The sequence below is a fragment of the Uloborus diversus genome, chromosome 10 (assembly GCF_026930045.1).
Source record: "Uloborus diversus isolate 005 chromosome 10, Udiv.v.3.1, whole genome shotgun sequence".
NCBI classification, from domain to species: Eukaryota; Metazoa; Arthropoda; class Arachnida; order Araneae; family Uloboridae; genus Uloborus; species Uloborus diversus.
Genome location: NC_072740.1, coordinates 116,475,160 through 116,499,135, shown reverse-complemented (window position 1 = coordinate 116,499,135; position 23,976 = coordinate 116,475,160). Strand labels below are relative to the sequence as shown.

General features: G+C 33.1%; 1 long non-coding RNA gene across 2 annotated transcripts in view; it reads right to left on the bottom strand.

The window, feature by feature from the left end:
• The window catches only part of LOC129231498 (uncharacterized), a 145,395-nt gene that overhangs the window by 110,167 nt on the left and 11,252 nt on the right, over nucleotides 1-23,976 (bottom strand). Inside the window, exons 1-2 of one of the 2 annotated variants that reach the window (XR_008581258.1) lie at nucleotides 10,012-10,106; nucleotides 1,173-1,242 (exon numbers count right to left, since the gene is read on the bottom strand). This is a non-coding gene — a long non-coding RNA (uncharacterized LOC129231498). Of the gene's footprint in view, nucleotides 1-1,172; nucleotides 1,243-10,011; nucleotides 10,107-23,976 lie in introns of those variants that run through there. The other variant, XR_008581257.1, reaches the window with a different exon arrangement.

Sequence of the window (23,976 nt, the reverse complement as noted above, 5' to 3'; positions counted from 1 at the left end):
CGTTTGGTAATTATTGCATTTTGAACTTATCAAACACAGCCGCTTTTTCAAATGGACTAGATATTTATTATTATTATTATTTAATGAAAAACAAGGCAGCGAGTGTTTGAACAAGAATTTTGTATTTAAACAAACATATATTGTACTATATGTGTGTCAAAATTGTCAAATTTTAGGGAAGTAATTTTGGAAAAATAATCTGAATAATGAAAAAAAAAAAAACCTACCGAAATTATTGAAAAAAAAAAAAAAATATATATATATATATATATATATATATATATATATATATATATATACATACACATATATATATATATACATATATATATATATATATATATACATATATATATATATATATATATATATATATATATATATATATATATATATACATATATATATATATATATATATATATATATATATATATATATACATATATATATATATATATATATACATATATATATATATATATACACATATATATATATATATACATATATATATATATATATACATATATATATATATATATATATATATATATATATATATATATATATATATATATATATATATATATATATATATATATATACACACACATATATATATATATATATATATATATATATATATATAGCAACACATTCTTTGCTTTCACAAAAAGCACTTTAGCTTCTTTTGCGGACGAATTATAAATTATTCGTCATTGTTATATACATTCTATATTCTAGGCATTGTGCTTCAAACAAAATAAGTTTTAATATCCCACCCCAATAGCTGAGGAATACAAAGTCGTCCTATACTACTTAAAAAAAGAAAAGAAAAAAAAAGAGAGAGAGAAAAATTATGCACTGAAAATTGTTATTTGTTTCCTTTTAATTAAATGTAATATATCTCGTTTTCAAAATGCAAATCGCGTATTACCTAGCCTTATTCCTCTTCGATTAATAAATTTTAGCATTCTGGACAAAATTTTTCATAAGAGGCTTTGTTTTAATCGATTACTTGAAGCACACTAATTTTATCGGCTAAAATTGTATTTTGAAAAACGTTCAATCTGTTCAAATAACATCACAGATAGTCCTTCTCTTAAGAGAAAGAGAAGGGAAAAAGGAAAAAACTAAGAAATACTAAACTTTAGGAAAAAATGCACTTACCGAAATCATTCTCCCGTTTATTCCGTTTAGGTACTCGAATCTTTAGTCTTTGATCTTGGTTTGCATCTTTCTGTTTAGAAAAAATACATATTTCAGTTTTAGGGAGGTTACAAAATTTAATTTGCATTAAAGCACACGAGAGCAGACCTCCTGCACTTTTGAATTTATGTGAATTTTTACATATTGAACGAAATACAGGACATTTATGTATCAAAATTTTATTTCAAGGTCATAAGACCTCAGAACTTCTTTTGGTAGAAATTATGCCAAGAATATCTACATGATGTATAATGTTCGATATTCAGCTTCTTTTTATGGGATATGTGTGAGGAGAAAATACATGTATATGATGAAACACTAAACACTAAAGTAATCTAAATTGAATAATTACTTTTGCTGTACATATTTGAAAACGCAGGATTATGTAACTGACACTGCTCAAAGTTGCAATGACAGTTGCATACACGTGTTAGGGAGTTACAAGTTTATCGATACATGAAAATGGAGTTAGGATGGACAATAATTATTTTTTTTCGTATAACTTCCAATTGTTACCAAACTGGTTAATTCAAAACACGTGAATGTAACGTCCATTTTTTAGTTAACTAACGCACTGTATGTACTATCAAAGTACAGGGGGCTTTTAAGTCCCACTCGCTGGACGACTGATTGTATGTAATTAAAAAAAACTATGAATAACGGGCTGTAAGTGAACCAAACACAGCTTGTAATAGCCCCGATCTTATAAGGAGTTCCATAAGTTAAATAATTATCTTCATCGAATCACAAAAAATAAAGCCGACCACTCCATCACAGTCAAAGTAGTCTGACTGCGATAAAGAGGTCCTGGGTTCGAATCCCGACTCGGGCATGGATGTACTTTCTCTCTTCTGTCCTTCTCGCTTCTGTGTGTAAATGTGTTGTTGTGCTGTGAATGGTTGCCTTCCATTGAGAACGGATAAAACTAATTTCTGCTCTAAGTTGCCTACCCTGTAAACGGGTCACTATGGTAGGTGTGTCGGAGTGTCGGACTTCTCACCCAATGACGGTACATTTGGAAAAGCGAAGTTGCGCACCCCAAATTACCAGCCTAGCTAGCCCAAGACGACAACAACAACAAAATTTTTAAAAAAGTCTCTGAGCCTGCGTTTTTAATAATCGGTCCTTTTTGTCTAAAAGAAAGGGAGGCAACAGTGTGACATAGAATTTTCAAAATTAAGAACGAGAAAAATGTTTGAAAGAAAAAACTTAGGAAGTTTTAGGGCATAAGAAGGGAAACTTTGCTTGAAGACATTATGTACCATTTTAAAGCCGTTTTCCCTTGCATAAAAATGGTGTAGGACTTGTCCATACTAATATTCATAAGGAAACTGGCGTAATCACATATAAGAAACAAGTATTTTGTTTCTTCAACAGTAGAACAAAGCAATGTGTTAAACCAAAGGATTTTAACATTATTGAACTAAACTTTTCCTCGAGCTTGATTTTGTAGTCTTTTCTGAGGAAAATACTTCCTCGCGCTATTTTAATTTTAATCAATTATATTTTCACCAACTGTCTATTTTTCCTTTTTGGTACCTATATGCGCTTATTTATCACCATTTAATCTGCAGTAATATGCTTTTATCAAATAATCAGAAACAATTTTGTTGAGTGAATTACACAGCTTATTTTAAATCAATATTGCAAAAGACAAAGAAGACACCTTGGTATGTAGAACAAAGGGCAATTATTTGTCGTAAAAGAAAAAAAACGAAATGTAAAATAATTAATCTTCGAAATCTTGTTTTGAACTGCAGAGCGAATAATTAAACAAGGAAGTTTCAAACGGTAATAAAAACAAACAAACAATGGTAAAAATCAGAGCTGCTGAATTCCTGGAGTCGGAATTAGTCATTTTCCATCGTCCAGTCGAACTGATTTTGAGACAAAGGAATCAGATGGTGTGATGCAGTCTACTTCCTTCCGATTCCGTAGCTCTGGCAATAAAACGAACTAGCAAACATTCCCTTCGGTTTGTAGATTCAAATTTTATAGTAAGGGGCTGTTCACAAATGATGTCACGCATTGAGGGTGGAGGGGGGGGGGCAGTATGTGACAAGGTGAACGTAGGGGGTTCCTCCCTTCCCCTATTGAAATCATTAAGCATAATTTTAAACTTTAGTACAAAAAAGAAAAAAAGAAAAAATATATATCAGCATTACCATTAAGGCTGCTCTTCAGTGAGGGAAAACTTTGAAGTTAGGGTGTAAATGACTTTCTTCCTTGAACGATGGGCGTGAACCTGAATCAAGTGATTGACACTTCAACAGCCAATGGAGTGGACGGTAATCGATGTAAGGCAGGAACACGTGACCTGTCACAGCTGTCATTGTTCTGGAGGGAAAGAAACCCCTAAATGACCCCCGTCGTGAAGAGCAATCAAGGAAATTAGCTGGCGGCCGAAACCCCACTTGAACAGTACCGATGCGAAGGTTGAACAGAACAGAAAATAAAGTCAGTACCAAAGGGTCTGCCGTAATTTTTGAAACAAAGTTTTTTTTTTTTTTGGATATGCGTTCCCAGATTTTATATTCATGAAAAATTTATGAATGAAAAGAAAATTTATCATAAATTGAACAGGAAAAACGATTGTCTTATTTTTTTTTTTTTAACGATGTTTTCAATTGCCACGTCCGAATCTTATTTCGTTCATAAAGCTAATTAGTTTCTTGTCTGATTTTTAATTAAAGAATGCAATTTTTTGCGTTAGGATATGATTATATATATATATATATATATATATATATATATATATATATATAACAAGAGGTATAAGCTTAGTGTAAACCTGTGGTGTAGTCCCGGAAAAAAAGGGTGAGGGGTGAGGAGGGAAGATTACATATCGGTTATCGGATATTTACAGTCAAGAGGTGGAACGATGCTGATTTTATTTTTAATTATTGTGAGAACGGCAGAAATGTCGTAATCAGAAAACAATTTCATATTAGGATATGGTTACATTTCAAAGAGGGGGGGGGGGATCCCGCTATTTTTAGTATATATGTATATATATATATGGTCGAAAAAGGAATACTTCTGCAATTCGATGGAGGATATGCAACGCTGAACTGACATTTTTGTTAATTAATCAATTACTGTTTTAGATATTTATTTATATTTTTCTGGTGATTCATCATGCGCAGGGCTGCATTTGTTTACTATCAGTAAACAAATCATCCCGCAAAAACATAGATAATCAGCATGGTGACTAGAGCAGCATACACAAGACTAAATGATTAATATACTTCTTAAAATTGAAATTCTTTTTCAAAAATAATAATAATAATAATAATAATAATAATAATAATAATAATATTTTACGCATTAGACGAAAAGTGCAACAGGCTATAATAATAAGTAGTTGGTAAGTCTTTTATTGAAGTGTATTTTCGAAGCAGCAGTTATATGATGTTTGAGAACATTTGAAAATACATTTCGTGGGTGGAATTACACGAGCAACAGGGAATTACTTGCAATAATGTACTTAAATTAAAAATACAAGCTGCAGTTTACTTGCAGTACACTTGGAACAATGTACTTCGACTTATTCAAATGCAAAATGTTAGGAGGAATAGAATAACTTTTTAAAACTTTTGATTTTTTTTTTCTTCTCAGGTCTTTTTTTTTCCTAACGGTTTTCAATTTTTGGTTACATTAGTTATGCATTGCTTTCTGCGATTCAAAATAGTAATAATAACAATAAACATAATCAGAAATGCTTTCCTTTCTGCGGATACTATGGTGAGAAAAGCAACGGCTAAAAGCATTTTTCAGAAAATTCATTCATGCTCGCATTTCGAAATTAAATGAAACCTCTTTATTACCACACAATGTTGACAGCTTCGTGCAAACGAAGTCCTAAACTTGATAGCTGCACTCAATCAAGCTTTCATTGATGCAAACTATTGCAATCAATCAAACAATCGTAACAATTACGTGGAATATTCCCTATTTACGTCAATTGTTTGCTTGTAAGAATGTGAACAATGTCTTACATACGTAATTTATATTCAGAAAAAAATATCAGAATTGAAAATATAATTCCACATTTGCAAATCACACACATTAGTATACTATCCTTTAAATTTTAAAAATATTTCAATTTAATTTTTCTCTTTTTGTATAAAAGTATTCATGAAGCATAATTTATAAATTGTTGAGTGTACTAACATTTATTGCTCTAATTTTTCTAATTTTTCTTTTTTTTTTCTTTTTTTTTTTTTTTTTGATCTCTTCTCGACTTCCCGGAGAAATTTTAAACTGTTAGCAAAATTAGGGTAACTCAAATAACTCCAGAACGTGGAAGAGAAATCTGTCAGGCCCAATAAAAACTTTTTGAATGATGTAAAAGGCAGAAACACATGTATCTATCTCTATTGATAAAGATGTTCTTAATAACCCCGAAACAAGTGTAATTTAATTTGCACGTTTTTACATTAAAATAGTGTAATTTCTATGTCAATAAATGTTAACATTTAAAATCAACAAAAGTTGAGAGATGTGCGCAAAGTTGCGTGAGACTAATACCAATCATTCGCCCTCGAATACCTTATTGCTTGACCAAGACCAAATATATTCTTTTTTTGAGCGACCACAGTTGGTTATTGTTTTCACTTGTCCGTAGTTGATGTTCTTTCGACTTTAATTTTCTATTCTTTTAATGCAAACTCGTCTGTTCCACGTGTCTTCGCGAGCATGTCCCTCCTCCTGGGCGGTGAAGTTCATGTCCCCGCCATCAATTTTACTTATTCCCGACCCTCTCGATTTTACACAATACTTTTCAGACAAAAACAGCATTCAGTCAACAACGTCCAGCATCCAGCCCCTGGAATTCATTTGAATGTAGACGTCTTGTATTCAAATCATGACTTTTACAAATATAATTCTGATAGGAACCATTTGTAGAAATAAGAAACCCAACGAGTAGGGTTCTACCACAATTCGTGATTGTGAAAAACATAATTTAAATTCAAGACGTCAAAATTCAAATGAAAGCTATGGGCTGGATGCTAAATGTTTCTTTCTTTTCTGTTTGGTATTAATTTTTTTTTTTGAATTTTTTCCCCCCATTTATGAATAATATTAAATAATGATAATGTTTCAATGAATCTTTAACACCATTTTAAATCGGGTGTTCCAAAATAGCTTCAATTTTTAAATGTGTAAATTGTAAATAAAATATGCACTTCAAAAAGTGCTTTGTGCAAGAAATAGATAAAAGTCAAAAACAACGTCTTAAAAGCACAAGTAAAAGATGTAAATTATAAGTGTAGAAAATGCATTGCTTGATTGAAAACTTGTGGCTATGTATTTGTTTTTTTATCCAGGATATTAAAAAACTTTGACCTTTGACACTTTGAATTAAAATTCAACTAGAAATTTGGTTTTTCGTACTAATATTCAAGCCGTATATATCGTATTTATGGTTCAGTTCCCTTCTTGTTGTTTACCTTTTTATAGCGAAATTGAGGCTATATACGAAATTGTTATTCGGTTCCTTAGACTTCACTATGAACAGACGCGACTGCACAGTGCATACACACAAATATATATTGATAAAGATCGGCTAAAATTGAAAAACCTTAGGTTTCGGGGAAATTTTTTAGACGTCAGACAAATTATTTGTCTGAGCTTATGAAAATTTCAGTGTAACACGACTACCGAAAGATTCTTAGAATATGGTGTATTCATCCAGTTAAAAACAAAATGGTCAGTGTTCTCCCCCTTCCCCCATCAGTTCTCTAATTATCTGTAAATTTAAACCAGTGGTTCCCAATCTTTTGCACGTTGCGACCCTTTTTTGACTAAGTAAAGGACCTGTGATCACGTAGCCTACATGTCAGTAAAGTATCGCAAGGTGTGGACCTAACCTGGCAACATTGTGAAAACTACGTTAGATCCTACATTACAAAACTGCTATGTTAGATTCGATCCACCCCCAACTATACTGTGGTAGGAATAATGTTTCGACCGAAGAAGAAACGCTACACGACCCCATTTGGGGTCACGACCCTGGGAACCCAACCCTGCTTTAAAACAATTTTTTTATACTCATTCATGCTTTAAAGAAATGCAGGTATGTATCATTTTTCTCCTTAGAAAGTCTTCAAAAGAAAAATTCAGTGAAATCCTGTTACAACGTATATCAGTATAACGAAGTACCCGTTTCAACCAAATAAGTTTTCAGTCCCGATTTTGAAGTTCATTGTTACTGGATTTCACTGTATTATGAATTACATGATCAATGTGTACATACCTTGTAAAGAATTTTTTACGAGTTTGGCTCGAGAAATTATTTTCAAAAATGTTTGTTGAGCTGTGGAAAGCATTTTATGCGTTTACATTTGTAGTAACATAGTATAATATAGACAAAAATAGAATCCAAATATCTAGTAAGTATCTAGAATACGGTTTTGGACTCGTTTTTTTTTTTTTTTTTTTAGAAATGGTCGCTTTATTTCGAACAAAGTCTCAAAAGAGTGCTGGAAATATTTTGCCAGATTTTTTATGGAGCAAAATATCAAACAGTACCTACCACCTCTTTCAACGAAATTCATTTTTTCTCGAATTTTAAACAATCAAAGAATGGATATTTCAAAAAAGGAAAAAGTACACGACACAGATAGAGGCTTGAAAAATACTCGGAAAAAAATTTACATGAAAACTTCAAAGGAATTTGTAAAATCTTCATCCAACTTTCCCCGCAGGTTAACATTGGATCCGTAGGCTTTCAGACTCTCAGTGAAAAGCATCCTTAAATTTGCTTATAAAGTAGCATTAATATACATATTTATCTTTCTTTGGATGCACCAGCTCCATTGTTTATGCCTTCTTGATGTTGTGAAAAGTAATGGGGGTAGTGCATCCCCAGAAATAGAAATATTCATTAATGCTATATTATAAGCATACTTAAGATAATTTTAATCTTAATTATATCCGTGAATGAATTTGAATAACACGAAAAGGTTCTTCACTGAAGGTCTGCGATGCAACTTTACGCAAAATGCGATACTTCCTTTTTTTTAAATTTACAACGTGAAATTTTTTTTTTCGGATATAGGGTTTATAGGTGTGAGTCCTATACTCTGGTTTCATGCCAAAAAATAAGGGAAAAAATTGTAAAACAAACCCCTAGAAAAAAGGATGGATTTTGATGATTTTAAAAATATAATAAGTGGTAATACCCCCCATGAGTTAACCAATTTCCTTCATATGTTCTTGCGTACAAACGTAGCACCTCTCTAGCCCCTCAGAAAAGTATTAATGTATAATATAACGATAACTTCCCCTCCAAATAAAAATAATGGCTATGAAACTCAAAAACTGAAAAAAATTGCGGGCGACATTTCCAAAAAAGCGGGACGTGTGAATGGGAAAAGGTGGTCATATTTGGATTCAGGAGGTCATTTAGCACAAGAATTCACAAGAATTATCTCCAGAAGCACTCTTTAAAAACTATATCCTTTCTAAACACAAATCAAATCGTGAAGATGTTTCCAAGCATGTGGATTCACTTTCAAAAGCACTCATTCATTCCTTCATTGAAAAATGCCTCCGGAAAAGAGGGGAGTAGTAAATGGAAACGGTCGTTTGCGCTAATGATCGTAAATCTTATACACCTCACCCGGTTTTTCCCCTCAAGAAAGGAGGGACCAGTGAAGGGCGTGGCTTAGTAGAGAAATTGAGCTTTTTCGAAAATATTTCAGATGGTTGGAACTCCGATATTTTTTTAGAAATGGTCGCATCATTTCAAACTTAGTCTCAAAAGAGAGCTGGAAATATTTTGCGTGTTGGGGCGTTCTTAAAATTTCGATAGCACGATTTGCAGCTTTTTTACAGAGCGAAAGGTCCAACAGTACCTCGTTTTCGAAGAAATTCATTTTTTCTCGAATTTTAAAAAATCGAAGAATGGACGTATCAAAAAAGTAAAAACTAATATACACAGACATAGGCTTGAAAAATACTCAGAAAAAAAATTGACCCGAAAACTTCAAAGGAATATTGTAAAATAACCTTTAACTTTCCCCGTAGGTTAGCATTGGATCCGAAGCTTTCAGACTCTCAGTGAAGAGCACCCTTAAGGGGGTCCGGGACACATTTTGAAATTTTTTTTTATTATATACTTTAGAGTTTTGAAATTTTTTGCACTGATTCACCATTTATTTAATAAGCAAAATCATAACATAAATATGAAAAAAAGAAATTTTTATTTAAATTTAATTAGTTTTTTTTATAAAAAATGGGGTTGCTTTAAATTGCTATAACTCAAAATATTCTTAAACAATTTTCAATTTTTTTTCAATGAATTACGCACAAATATCTAAGCTTTAATTTTTATTCGGCGATTTTAAAAATATTGATTCAATAAAAAATAAAAAATATTTGAAGAAAAATTTCGAAAAATTCGAAGATACTTTTTTTTTTAAAAAATCGTAATTTTTGCAGTAAACGTTTTTTTCAAATTCGACGAATAAAATTTAAAGTAAACTGTTTGAAAAAGATATGCTCCAAGTTTCATTACTTTATCTTTATCGGTTCCTGACTTATAAGAGTTTGAATGCAAGAAATCGGGAAAAATTGCATCATGGAGAAAAACGCGTTTAAAATTTTAAAGTTAAGTACACATTAGTTAGGTGCATGAAACAAAAATAATTATATCTTTCGTTCTATTTAAGATAGAAACAAGATTCAAACCTCCTCTTAAGCAGAAAAACACGGAGTAATTTTTTACATGATAAAAAAAATTGCAAAATTTGACGATTTTTGTGTCCCGGACCCCCTTAAGTATTACACTTACCAAAGCTTCTGAGCTCCAAAGAAATTTTTGTTTAAACTAAAAGTCCATTATATTGTCAGGCACGATGCGAAATTAATCCAATCTTACGAAAGCTCCTTGTATCCTTATCGCACGACAGACGCATCCCTAGTTGGAAACACAACATTAATCAATTAACCGAAACCTCATTCCTATGGTGTCATTTCTTATTTTTCAAGGTGCATTCCTTTGGGAAAAAAATGCAATGTATCACTCCATGAATCATCAATCAACTAAAACCTCACTCCTACATAAAAATTTCTTACTTCTCAAGAACTATGGAATATGCTTTTGAGGGGAAAAAACACTATAATACAAGTTTAGCATTTACCAATCAATCACCATAAGAAATCTAAAAAGTACTTTAACTGTTCCAGACACGAGCCTAAAAGTCTCCTTCCAATACGAACGTCATTCCTTAATTGTCATTTCTTAGTTGTTAACATGCCGTATACTTTCGAGAAAAAATACAATGAATCTCTTCAACAGCAGCACTCAATCATTAAAAGTGTCAAAATAACAAATTTTATCCGTGCAAAAATTTGTAAAATTCAGCGAAACATAAGTAAATAACCGTTCCAGACACAAAAACTTTGCGACGTAGTCCGAACCCAAAGAAGTCTGGCTCCAGGTTGTAGAAGCCCCATCATGCTTTCCCGGATGTTAACTTATTAGGGCATATCCCATTTAGGCCTTAGACTCCAATCATAACCAAGGAATAAAGTGGTATGCTTTCAAGTGTAATGCTAAATGTTAGCAATATTACTGCCCTAACGCCCTACCATGAAAAGTTCTAATCATCAATATTGCTATTAAGAGAAATACGATTCCATTTTCAAGTTTAAAAGAATTATAAGCTATAATTTACTCGAATTCATTCAGTGTTGGTTTGAAAGAACAGTCGATTAAAAAAAAAAAAAGTTTGAACGTCAGTATTACTATTAGGAAATATACAAACCAATGCTTCTGATTCCCAAATGGCTTCCTGCTCAAACAATAAAACCATTACTGTCTTGCAGGCTATGAAATAAATCCAATCCTATGAAAACGTTACGCATCCTTATCACACTAGACGTATCCATAGTTGGAATCACGGCATTAATCAATCAACTTGAATCTCATTCCTATGTGGTCATTTCTTATTTGTCAAGATGAGGAATATCCTTTGGGGAAAATCCAATGTATCACTTCAGCAGTCACCAATCAATCAACTAAAATCTCTTTCCTATTTGGTATTTCTTACTTGTCAAAGGTGCAGATTATCCTTCGGAGAAAGAAATACAATCTATCACTTCAACAGTCACCAATCAATCACCAAAAGTGTCAAAATACAAAATTTCATCCACGCAAAAATAAACTGCAAAAATTTACAGAAATCTGCGAAACATAAGTAATTTAACCGTTCCAGACACGAGAATTTTGCAACCTAGTCCGAACCACGAGAGGTTTGGCTCCAGACTGCAGAAGCAACATCATGCTTTCCTGGGTACATCAATTTTATAAGGGCAGACCCCATTTATTCCTTAGACTCCAATCTTAACCAAGGACAAAGTGCTAAAATTTTATAGTTTATTGCGAAACGTTAGCTATATTACTGCCCTAATGCCCAACCACAATCTTCATGAACATTGCCTAAAGTGATCATTATAAAGACCGAGCACGTTTGAAAAGCACCACCGCTTAACTGTTATTGTTACGCAAGTAGGTTTTTAGACATTACTTCGAAGGGATATGACTACCCATTTCCTTTACGCGTTATTTGTGCAATATACGCAGAGATGTTAATAGGCTGATATTCAAATACTTCTAGCTCTGAATTTCCGACAAATTCCAGTGATTGGTCGATTTCTGCTATAGCCATAACCATCAAAATCACCTTTTAAGCCCATGAATGGGATTTTAGCGTTTACTACTTTCTTTTACCGTCATATATTGTCCTTTGTTCTACCTTTTAACAGCGTCTAAGAAACAATAAAATGCGTTATTACCGTGAAGTGATGGGCAATATTAATTTCTAGCATCATTACGACTTCCTTAAATTACTAATGGAAAGGGGAAAAAAAAAACTTCATTTCTTTGGATTTCCATCAGAAAATACGCGATACGCGTTTTGTTCACAATTTGCGAACCATTGTTTTCACGATTTATTCAAAAAGCGTTTTCACACTTTACAATCATATCAAATATCATAAGATATTTAAATCGTTAAAGATTCAATAGCGGAGTGAACCATCTAAGCTTTGTAATGCATATATGTGTTTTTAGATACCACATTTATGCACGGAATTAATCTTTCCGCAATTTAGGTGCTCAAAGAAATTAAATTTGCTACTCCATTAATTGTTTTCATTCTTTATCACGTTTTAACATTCTACTTCAGATAAAGCAAAAACGTATATTGAGTATGAAAGGTTACAAAGAATGTACCATAATTTTATGGCATTTTTAATTACAGGATATCAATTAGTCTTTTAGAACCTTAACTTAATATTGCTTCTGACCCAGCTGAATATTTTAGCTCTTCGTATTTCCTTTCAATGTATACGTTCTTTCATGCAAGCAGATAACCCTTTCTTTTCTTAAACCCCTGTAAGCGACAAAAGGATAAGATCCATTGGTTACTTTATTAGATTAGAACCTTTTCCACAGCGACATCTAAATTAATTAGCTATCCCTTCAACGACGGATCCAGCTTTTGGTTTTGGAGGAAGTCGTTATCGGAAAAGGGGTCAAAATGCTATATTTTGGCACAAATAGGGAGTCTAGGGCAAGTTTTTCGAAATATAAACCAAAAAATGCTGTTTTTGGCTATATTTGATCATTTAAAGGGAATCATGAGCACCATAACCCCCTTCCCTCCCTCTGGATCCGCGCTGGTACCCCATCAGTTCACATAATATTTCAACATTCTCAACCCCAACGCTGCGCTGCGCTTTGATCATGCCATCGATGTATTTTTGCGCGATATATGCTAAGAAAGCTACATGAATCAGACTATCTATAATGGAACTCTTATTAATAAAAATGGTGGTTAATGTCAAGGTTTCATGGTTGTGACTGACCATGAAACCTAGCCATCATACATTTTTTCCAATAAAGGAGTCGTCCATAAAAACGTCGCAATTTGAGGTGTAGAGGGGGTTAGTGAAATTAATAGTTTTTGACAAGGGGGATGGAGGGGGTAAAAAAAACTGCGATATAGCACATTTTCTACATTAAAATATAGCGCTTATGAAAAATAGTGTGACATGTGACAAATGGAGGGGAGGGAGTAAGGTGAGGTACGACACTTTGGAACAAAGGGGAGAGGGGGTCAAATATGTTAAAAAATGGCCATCGTTTATGAAAGGATGCATAGCTCTACCGTTAACAAAATCTTACGAAGCTATGGGCTTTGAACATTTTTATACTGTATGGTCCAAAATGTGTAATCACACAATTTAGATAAGGGAAAGTTGTTGAAGATAGTCTTGTATATGTGCATCTTTAATTACAACGTATAACGTTGTGATTATTTCTAAAATCGAGAAACACCCACAACGTTTTCTGCTAACTTATTCATTACCCTAGAAGGTCGACCAGCTAGGATGAACATTGAACACTCAGGACATCAGAATATCAGGTTCGCCCTTTAGAAGAAATCATTGACTCCTGAAGGTAAATTTCGTTTACTAGAATGAAAATCTGAATTAAAAATAAATTAGAGATAGTTAAAAAACCATCAGTCCCTTCATTACAAACGATATTTTCCCACCTTCTGGATTGTTCCCGTTGAACATTTTTATTGACTGATTTCACGTAAAAAAACATATGAGATTTTCAATCCACGTTTTCTATTCGTTAACTAATGCTCTTCTTAGATTGAAACTCAAAATTTTTTTTTTTTTTTTTTGAAGAGCTAAGAAGTTTAACTCTTGCAGAGCGACAAGATTAAAATTTGCGGTCTTTCCAAGTTGATGGAAAAACTACTCAACGCCTCACTATCGTTAGTCAAATCAAAGGACGGATGAAAGGCTTTTAACAGTCAAGTTACAACAATTAGCAATTCGTAATTGCTCGAAAAAACACCTTCAAAATGCTTCTGAAACGATTCTTTCGGATTCTTACGTAAAATGATCCCCTAAATTCAAATGTGACTATCATTTTCCTCAAACTTCCCCCTCTTTTTTTCTTTTTTTTGAAAATATGATCCCCCAATTCTTTTTCAGTTTTCGACAGTTTCATAGCCATTATTTTTACTTGGAGGGGAAGGGGGATGTATACTATTAACAGTTGAACTTCTTCTGAAAGGTGAAAAGCTCGAAAGCATAAACATTTGTAGCAAGTTGGGAGACCCAGGGGAGTATTCCCTTCTAAAATATTTAAGAAATCATGATGTTTTTTCCTAGAAGTTTGACGATATTTTCACTTATTTTTCGGTGTAAATTCAGAGTATCAGACTCATTTCTATAAGCCTTATGTCCAAAAGAATTTTCACGTTAGAAAAAAAAATCTTTTTCAAAAATCTCGGAAGCCTAAATATTGCTACAAGTCGCACTGCAGATTTTTAGTAAAGAAACTTCCCGCATGCTAATTATTTATTCAAGATACATTCACATATACAATTAAGATTAAAAATGAAATTAAATATCCCTATAATCTGGCATTGATGTACATTTATGTTTCTGAGGTTGCTCTGTACCCATTTTTTTTATCACTTCTTGATATACTTATGATTTAATAGAGGCTGTGCATTTAAGGTCAAAATGAAAACTTTAGGACAGTTAAAGAAGCTCTCCAAGAAACCCGAACATAAAGTTGAAGAAAATGCTTACTCAGCCAAAACTTCATCCACATCACAGGAGTGCAAGTTTTCAGTTTGCACAGCCACCCATGTCATGAGCAACATTAAGGAGTTCAGTTGTCCGGTTCGATGGAAAACAATTGAATTTGAATGATTAAGATGGCTTATGACACTTTTGGGGTGACATTAGAGAAGAATAAAAAATATTCAGCTGAAAGTTAGGGGGAGGTTTTGTAATTGTTTAAGCTGGTCTTTTTTAAGGTAGTAAAACAAGATTAGTCCATCTTAATTGAAGACAGAAACCAGAAGACTATTAGTTATTGCTGGATGATCTGTGTTACGCATCACTGATTTCTGGGGCAAACTGGGAATTTTAGCAAGACAAAGCAACATTTCGCTTAGCAAAGAATACGAAGCAATGGTCTAAGGACAGGCGTATCAAAAGTTATGAAATGGTCAGTTCATACTCCTGCTCTTAACAACAATTCAAATTTTTTAAGAGTCAACAGCTCGGCACAGTTTATAATGATGGGCGCCTATACCAAAGCACAAATGAATTAAAAAGGGCAGTACACTCTCGGAATGAAACCAATTACTATCACTGCAGCAGAAAAAGCCTGCAAAATCCATGCCCAGTCACATTTTCAAGATAATTCAGAAAAACGGTGACAAGTGAAATTATGTATCATGGCCAGACTTCACAAACTTAATCATTTTTGCATAGTCAGCAACTTTTTCCCATTTATCCTTGCACATTGCGAAATTGCAAAAGTTTCTTAACTTTTCCCCATGGTTTCGCTAATGTAATTGCACACGTAATTTAATTGTAATTAAAATAAAAGTATTTCCAAGAGTCTATACATACATGTTTGGACTTTTACAATCAATCCTCATTCCCTGGAAAAAAGGCTGGCTTGTTGTGACCAATCCATTGCCTCTCTTTTCGGGAATACATTTTGTAGTGCTCCTAACGCATCTAATTGGAAAACTAAATTGTGTATTGTTGATTCAACTTTCAAACTCAAAATTTCAACATGATCAAAAAAAAAAAAAAAAAAAAAAATCTTAGTTCTTACCTAGAAGGACCTAAATGACAAAATTCATCTATTTTTTTTTTTGACAGAAATGGACGTATTGAGTCATTTTTTTTTACAGGATGGCTTGTTTTGACCAACTCCCTCTCCCCAGAAAAACAATTTTATAGTGCGTCTGATGCATCTAATTGAAAAATTAGATTGCGTATTGTTGATTTAATTTTCAATTTAAGAATTTGAACATGCTCAAAATTGAAAGAGAATTTCTTAGTTCTCACCGAGAAGGACCAAAGTGACAAAACTCATTTTTTACAGAAATGGATCTAGTTCCCCGGTTGAAAAAGAAACAACAAAGAAACTTCTTGCGTGACCATCATACCACGGTTAATTAAATTCAATAACAATGTCAGAAGCTGATACTTTGCATTACTCTACGTTATAAAAGCTTGGTAATTTATTCAAAGACGATGATTGAAAATAAGACCACTCGTGATTTTACACTAAAGAAATTTTTAACACTGTAATTACATCTGCATTTTCGTCTAAGCTGGCTACTGTATGCGTGCTGAATAATGCACTTCAACACATTTCAGATCGTTTGTATTCAGTTCATCATAACAGAAGACCCGTATCAATAATCGAAATGAGTAGGTTTTAAAACATAATAACCAGTATACAGTACTTATTTACCATATGAAATACTTTGTTCCTGTAGGACACAGCGGTTTGGAGGGCTGGTCCCACAGTTCATATTTTCTGTCATGTATAAATTTCAGATGAAAATCTTGTCAGGATACGTTAAATATGATTTATGGCACTCATTACAGATCCAAATGGCCAATTTATATTTCTGCATGATCGCATAGCAATGACTGAAGTGAACAAATGCATACATTTATACGCCAAATCGCACGCTCCATGCATGATTTTTGTTTCTCGTCTTGGCTTAGTCTTAGAGTATTTGACGAAAGCTTTAACTTGAGCCATTGAATAATTCATGAGGTGAAAGCATTTTCGCGAACACGACATCTAAATGCAATAGCTGTTGCTTAAGATGGGCATTGAGGTTACGACGGATTGTCAAGCAATGAATAGTGCATGATTGACAAGCTCTCGCTGAAAAGTCCTTTGGTGGCCAATAAATCCATTTTTATCTCGTCGAAAAATGTTGATAGGTTGGTGGAGGGACGATTTATTGTGCAGTTTCATCTTGTCCTTCAGAATTTTCTATACTTAATGATGCATTCTTTCAAGTAGAACAGATAAGACATTTAGTGTTATCAGAGTGGTACATTCTTACAGAATCAATAAGCTGTCGAAACTATCATCATGTTGTGATGTGACCGACGGGGTTATAAATTTTGCAGAAATTGGCTGGTGCATCACTTAAAAGGGAGGAATCATGTAATTAAATCACTTAATGTTAGGTTGTAGAACACATGTTAAGCTTTCGATTGGGGAGTCTTGTATTAATAATGTATTACTTTTTATTCGAATCTTTGCCAGCTCAAGGGAAACAAGTTTATGGAAATAAACCAGGATGAGTTACATAAGTTCTTGAATAGACATACGTGAGTATGTTCTGAATTTTAGAGTATTTGTGTTGATGTCAAATATTAACCGACTAACACCATTTCTTAGACTTGACTGCATTTAAAAGAATATCTTTAACATTTAAATAATGCCACAGTCATAAAAATTAAGATAGTATATAAATGTAACTTGCTGTCTCACATGTGTCTAATTATTTGTGGCACATCAAACATAAGGAAAAAACTGACAAAATTATTTCAGCATCTGATCCATGTCGCACAAAATAAGTTGTTTTCTCGCGTGTTTGGGGCTCACTTGAAACGTCAAGGCCTAATGAACAGAAACATAAAATTTGGTGTACTAGGGAAGTTTTTGCAGAGGTTGTGCCCAATGTGGCTGACACTTTCAATAAATTGATTTTTAAAAAGTTTGTTGATGTATCTTGTTACCTTAGGAACTTTTCACACAGTAGAAAACGAGCTAATTGCTCCAAAGATACATTTTTTATTGCTCTGATTGTTTAAAACCCAATTTGAAACATGATGGGATTTATTTTCTTTCTTTTTTTAAACTTAAGAATTTCTATATATATTTTATGAATTCTTAAAAGACCGTATAAAAGCATCTCCATGATATGACACTTTTCTGCCTCAAATTCGACGACATAACTCCAAGTTATCATCAAACAGTCACCAAGTTGTCAATTACTGATCAAGTCAACCGCCGAATGCAATGCAGTCGCCATGTTTCTTTAATTTCATTCTTTCCGTGATCAAAGTACAGTGCTTTCCTCAGGGTGGACATCCATTCTTTCATCTGGCACCACCTTCGGTACATTACCACTTTGAGAATGTAGACGCTCAGCCATTACTACTTTTAGAATTTTGACGCTCAGTTTTCCACCAAATGGACGCACCAGCACTGTTCTGCAGGTTGCATTTGGTACTTTTAAGGGTGAAACGTTATAGTACCCCCCTTATGAGTGCCATTTTGCTCCTTGTGGCACCCTTAAAGGTGCCATTTGTTTCCATATGGCATGCTATGGTACTTAAAAGGATGACATTTGACTCTCTTTGGCACCTTTAAGGGTGCCATAGGGAAATAGCGCTCTTAAGGGGTGTGTCTAGTGCTACAAAGTTTCACCACAAAAGGTGCTAGATGCAACCCGCAGTTTTAACAGTGTCTCACAATGTGAAACTGCACTAGGAGTTGCCAGAGTAAACAGCTTTAATTACGCATTGTCAAAATATTCTTTCCTTGCTTAAAGATGAATAGCGGCTCTGATGAAATAAAGACAAACATTACAGTACCAAAGATAGAGAGATATCGCTAGAACATACTTCTATCGAGAAAAATCAAGCAAACATCTAATGAAAACGCAACTGAAAATAGCCGTTTGAGTTCGAAATCTTTTCCAACAAGAAAATGTTTAAGTAAATGGTATTTCGGAGGGAAAAAACATTTCTTAAAGTGCGATAAACACAGTAAGATGAATGCAATACACTTCCTATTGTCAAACGAGAAAAAACTAAAAGAAGCAAAAAAACATCGGGACAAAAAGGGAAAACGAAATTTAGATAAATACCCTAGAAAAGCGAACTGGATCTGATGCAAAGAGCAACGCGAAAGGTCGAATAAAATGAAACTATTGCTGATAAAGGAAGATGAAGAGGATGTCACTGAATAAAAAAGCACTCAACATAAAAAGCGCTTTTCATCCTTTGAGCAAAATTAATGGAGGGTGAGTTAATACTGGAAACCCCATTGTTGAAGACCTAAGAGCGAAAAAAATAAATAAATGAATAAAATAAAGGAATATAAAAATAAAAATAAAGAAGGAAAAAACGAAAAATAAAGAGCCATTGTTGAGTGTTTTTGTTTAGGGTGTTGGTATTTATTCTAATTGAGTTGAGGGTTCTCAGTGTTGTACGCTCACTTTAACTCGATATAATTGCTTTGAAAAAACTCGGAATAAAATCGTGTGGAATTATGTACAATTAAAATGGAATAACTTAGAATCAAGAATTAAAACTCTAGATTATAAAGAAAAGAGTAATTAGATTAAAGCTTGACATAAAAGGCTGTGACGAAATAAATGTGTTTGAATTTTGTTGGTGCTTTATTGAATTATTACGGCGTGTAATTACGTGAAGTTGCTTTTGAATTTCTTGAATATTTTTAATTTAATTCGAGGTAGTAATTTACCGGAACTGAAACAAATGGAATTCATTTTCTCATTTAGAATAGCATGCATGATTAAGATGCCATTTTTTTTTAAATTTGATTACCTTCTAAATATATATTGTTTGCAAGTTACATGACACGTCTTTTTTCATCTAATATTTATTTACCACGATCGTAATTTAGGATGAAGCAGTGTATTTTTTAAAGAAACAATAGTGAATAATTGAACATCGTTTACAAAGCTGATTTAAAATAAGAGTTCAAAAAGACTCTTCCGTTCAGACTTACATCTATTTCATAAGGATTCATCAAATTATGTAAACGAGTAGCATACGCCACCCGCCTTGTCTATTGGTTAGAGGAGTCTGACTGAGATGAGGTGGTCCCGGGTTCAAATCACGGTTCGTTTATGGATGTACTTTCTCTCTCCTGTCCTTGTCCTTCCTTTGTGTGAATGTGTTGTTATGCTGTGAATGGTTGCCTGCCCTATAAACGAGTCCTTATGTGTGTACAGTGGAAGTCGGACTTCACACCAAATTACGGTACAGTTGGAAAAATTAAGCAGCGCACCTCAAATTGTCAGCCTAGCTGGCACAAGACAAAAACAAGTTATACTACATCGTGTCCCCGTTTAACCTGAAATACCTCTATGTGCAGAGTAAAGATACTGAAAGTTTGAAGAGAAAAAGAAAATCAATGAAAATATCATCTAAAGATTTGTCAACCAGACGTTAGTACAAGTTAATTCAAAACGCAGTCGGTTGAATTTTCCATAAAATTTTAATTAGAGACTGAGAACAAGGTTTTTCTCAAAGTGAAAGAAACAGCAGTAGATTCCTGGGAAAACTGATTTTTTGTGCCGCTTATGGTAACTGATATTAACACATACCCCAAAACTTAATATACCTTATTGATTAAATTAAGAAACAATAATCTAGTCAACTCGAGAATCGTTTTGAAACTATATATGGGCAAACATTATAGAAAAATAAAAACCAAACGAACCTTGTGGTCCAAAAAAAAAGAAGATTAATAATTTTCTTTTATTAAAAGTTTTTCATAGCACATCGCAAGGCACTATGGTTGTCCTCTGAGAAAATTTATATTCTTATTCTTTTCTCCTTAAATAATGAGGAGGACAACCATATTTCAGGTAGTTTTTGAAATAAACCCCGAGGTCCGGTCGAGATCAGAAACCCGAAGATCAGTCGAAGATTTTATTCCAATAATAGTTTGTCATAATAATATCAAGGCACTAAAGGCATTCTTATCCTTTAAGAATACTCTGGAGTTTTGATTCTTGAAGAACTAATAAGATAGACATTTCTCAGGTATATTTAGCGAAAAACCTTGTGGTCCAAAAAAAAAAAATCAATCAAAGATTTTTTTTATTAAAAGTTTATCATCACCTCACAAGGCACTACAGAAATTCATGTCCTCTGAGAATCTTCTGATTTTTGGTTGTTAGAAAATTAATAGGATAGCCATTTCTCAGGTAGATTTAGCGAAGAAGATAGATGACTATGGAAGAAGAATAGAAGCTGTTCCCACCTTTTCGCTGTTAACGGTAAATCACAAATCTCGCGTGCCTGATGACCTCACGAGAAGCCGTGGCCTTGGGTCTCATTAAAGTGGGGAAATAAAAGAAGGCGGACACTTGGCCGGTTAGTGGTTTAAGGGGCCGCAGAAAAGGATCACTTAAATCAAGTGGAATTAACTCTCATCAAGATTAATAGCTCTACCTAAAAGAAGCTCAGATCAGAAGCCACACAAGTGGCCTCAATATTCAAATTGTGACGAGCATGGTAATAGCGTGTAGCAATAGGGCTATTTGCGATTAAGTTCGTTTTTTAGGAAAATTTCACTGCACAAAGTCAATGTGCAACTGTGCATTGTTCAAAATGCACTTTGTTCATTTAATATTGTTCGCTGCTGTAAGCGGTTCCACATTTCATTCCAAAAAAGCATTCTGAAAGAATTTTTAACACTATCTCCTCAAAAAAAAAAAAAAACCTAAGCAGCTGTACGAACATGTTTGTAAATGATGTATTTACATATTTCCATCTAAAGTTTTAAAATCATACTTCTTCTCTGGTTGATCTTGAGAGTTGGAAGTTTATTCGCTAAAACTTAAATTTGAAAGGATGGACACAATGCTAATTGTTAGAGTTAGTTCGGGAATCTTTCTCAATGCTCATGGTACACCTATCATGTTTATGGTTTACTACTGACTATTTTTTCAGGTACTTATAATAGAATTTACAGTTAGTAAATTGTATGCGCTGCATGATGCCAAATGGTAAAATCATACATCGCTCAGTCACCGTCCTGGATGGTTAGGGCTGGTCTTTTTTTACGAACTAGGACACTTCATTTTTATTAAATTTATCTGACTTCTGAGTCACATTTTGAGTAAATTCAGTGCATAAGTTAAATTTTGAAATACCTCACACTGAAAACAAGACTTTGATTTCAAACAATTTCAGAAAGAATGAAAGAAGTAAAATGTAAAGATTTTTCTAATGCAAGGAGTTATATGTAGTGTTGTTTAGACAAGCGAATGTTTTTTTTTTTTTTTTTTTTTTTTTTTGCCTCCCTATCCACAAATACAGAAGGTTTAAATGCATAATTTAAAAGCTTCATTTTCTATGCTGTTTGCAAAAATCTAATCAATTTAATGTTATCTATTGCTTATTGAAAAACTACATCGTCACTAAGTCGTAAACAGTCGAAACTAAGTACATGATAAAATGTTGATAATGATAATTTTTGTGTCGTTAAATTGTTATGAACTAGTGACATTATGTCAATATCTGCAATGCCCCACTAATCCGAGATCAACAGATATCTGATTTTAGATTCGATACTTCCCGTTTGGTACATTTCAGGGGCTCAAAATGTCGACTTATATATCACCAAAATTAGGTAATTAATACTCTTGCCATTTAAAGTAAACTACGAATTATAAAAATTAAATCATAAGCTGAAGTTTTTAGATCGTTGTTTATTAACAAAGGTTCTATATTTAAGACGTCTACACTGTTAAAAATTCAGAAAGATTTTCTGGTAATTGTTACTGTAAAATTGCATCGCCGACGCATCGCTGATTTTTACGGTAATTTATACCGGAGAAATAAGCGATCCCAGCGCCAACTGGTTGCTGTGGCCTACCGAGGAAACCGTAAAATTTTACAGTAACATTTGATTTTTACGGTAATAGTTACTGGCAACATGGATGCCAGTAACAATTACCGTAAATTTTCCGGAAAATTTTTAACAGTGTAGTATACTATTCTTGTTAAATTCACAGGTACATACGGTTTCGTAGTCTGATGTGAAAGAAACAAAATGCACGTATGTGTCTATAAATCCATTAGACATTCTTTAAACAATGTTTTAAGAAAGTGTATTGAATTAAAACTCAGCTCCAAAAAGAGTTTTAAGAATTGTTAATTTAATGCTTAGCAAAAGTATAATTATAGACCTTACAAAGCAACTCGAACGTTTTTCGTTACCACCGTTCCTCAGAAATTATCTTCAATGTTTATGTTCAAAGTTTCGAACTTGCAAGGCTTCTAACTAATGCAAATTTATTCCCAGAATATTTAGATTTTTCATCCACCAAATCACGCAAAAGCTGTAATTATGCTTTCTCAAAAAGCTTCTTGTGGCGTCAAATCTTTTTAAAGACATATTTGGGGAACAAGTTCAACTATCTATCAAAAAGAATTGAAGGTGTAGATAATAATTGCTTGTAATAGAAAAACTGCATCTGAAACTCAGAAAGCATTTTAGTATTCAGTAATAAAGAAAACTTTTTCAAAAGTGGTCATACGTATAAACAATGATATTTAAGCAAAACGTTAACAAGTTTTGCAAACAACAATAATTATTTTTCGTTGAAAAAGAGGATTCTTTTGAGAAATTAAGCAAAAGAACTTAAAAGTGTGGGCGCGTACATTTTTTTCTTTAAATCGGCCACAATTGGTTAGAAGTTTTAGGAAGAGTTGAGTCAAACTTTTGGGACTGACTGGTTAATGGAAATATGGAAACCATGTAACTAATATTGATGCGGAAAATGATAACCAAGATAAACAAACCTAAAAACTTCTAACTCCAATAGAGGCAGTGACAAGCAAAGGGATAACTTGAAAATGAATACTCAAAACTTGAAAATGGATATTTTCAAGTTTTGAGTGAAACTCGTTCAAAGATAAGGTGAGGTAGATTTTCATTAAAACTTTTTTTTTTAAATCATGCAGTATTGCAGCACCTGCCAGAGCTACTAGTTCTATCTCTTGTCCCAAGACAGAAGAGAGGTCTAAATACCATTTTTACTGGTTATCGCCAAATTTTAAATTTTATAACTTACATCCCTTTGCTTCTCACTGCCTCAATTAAGCTTTGAACTCT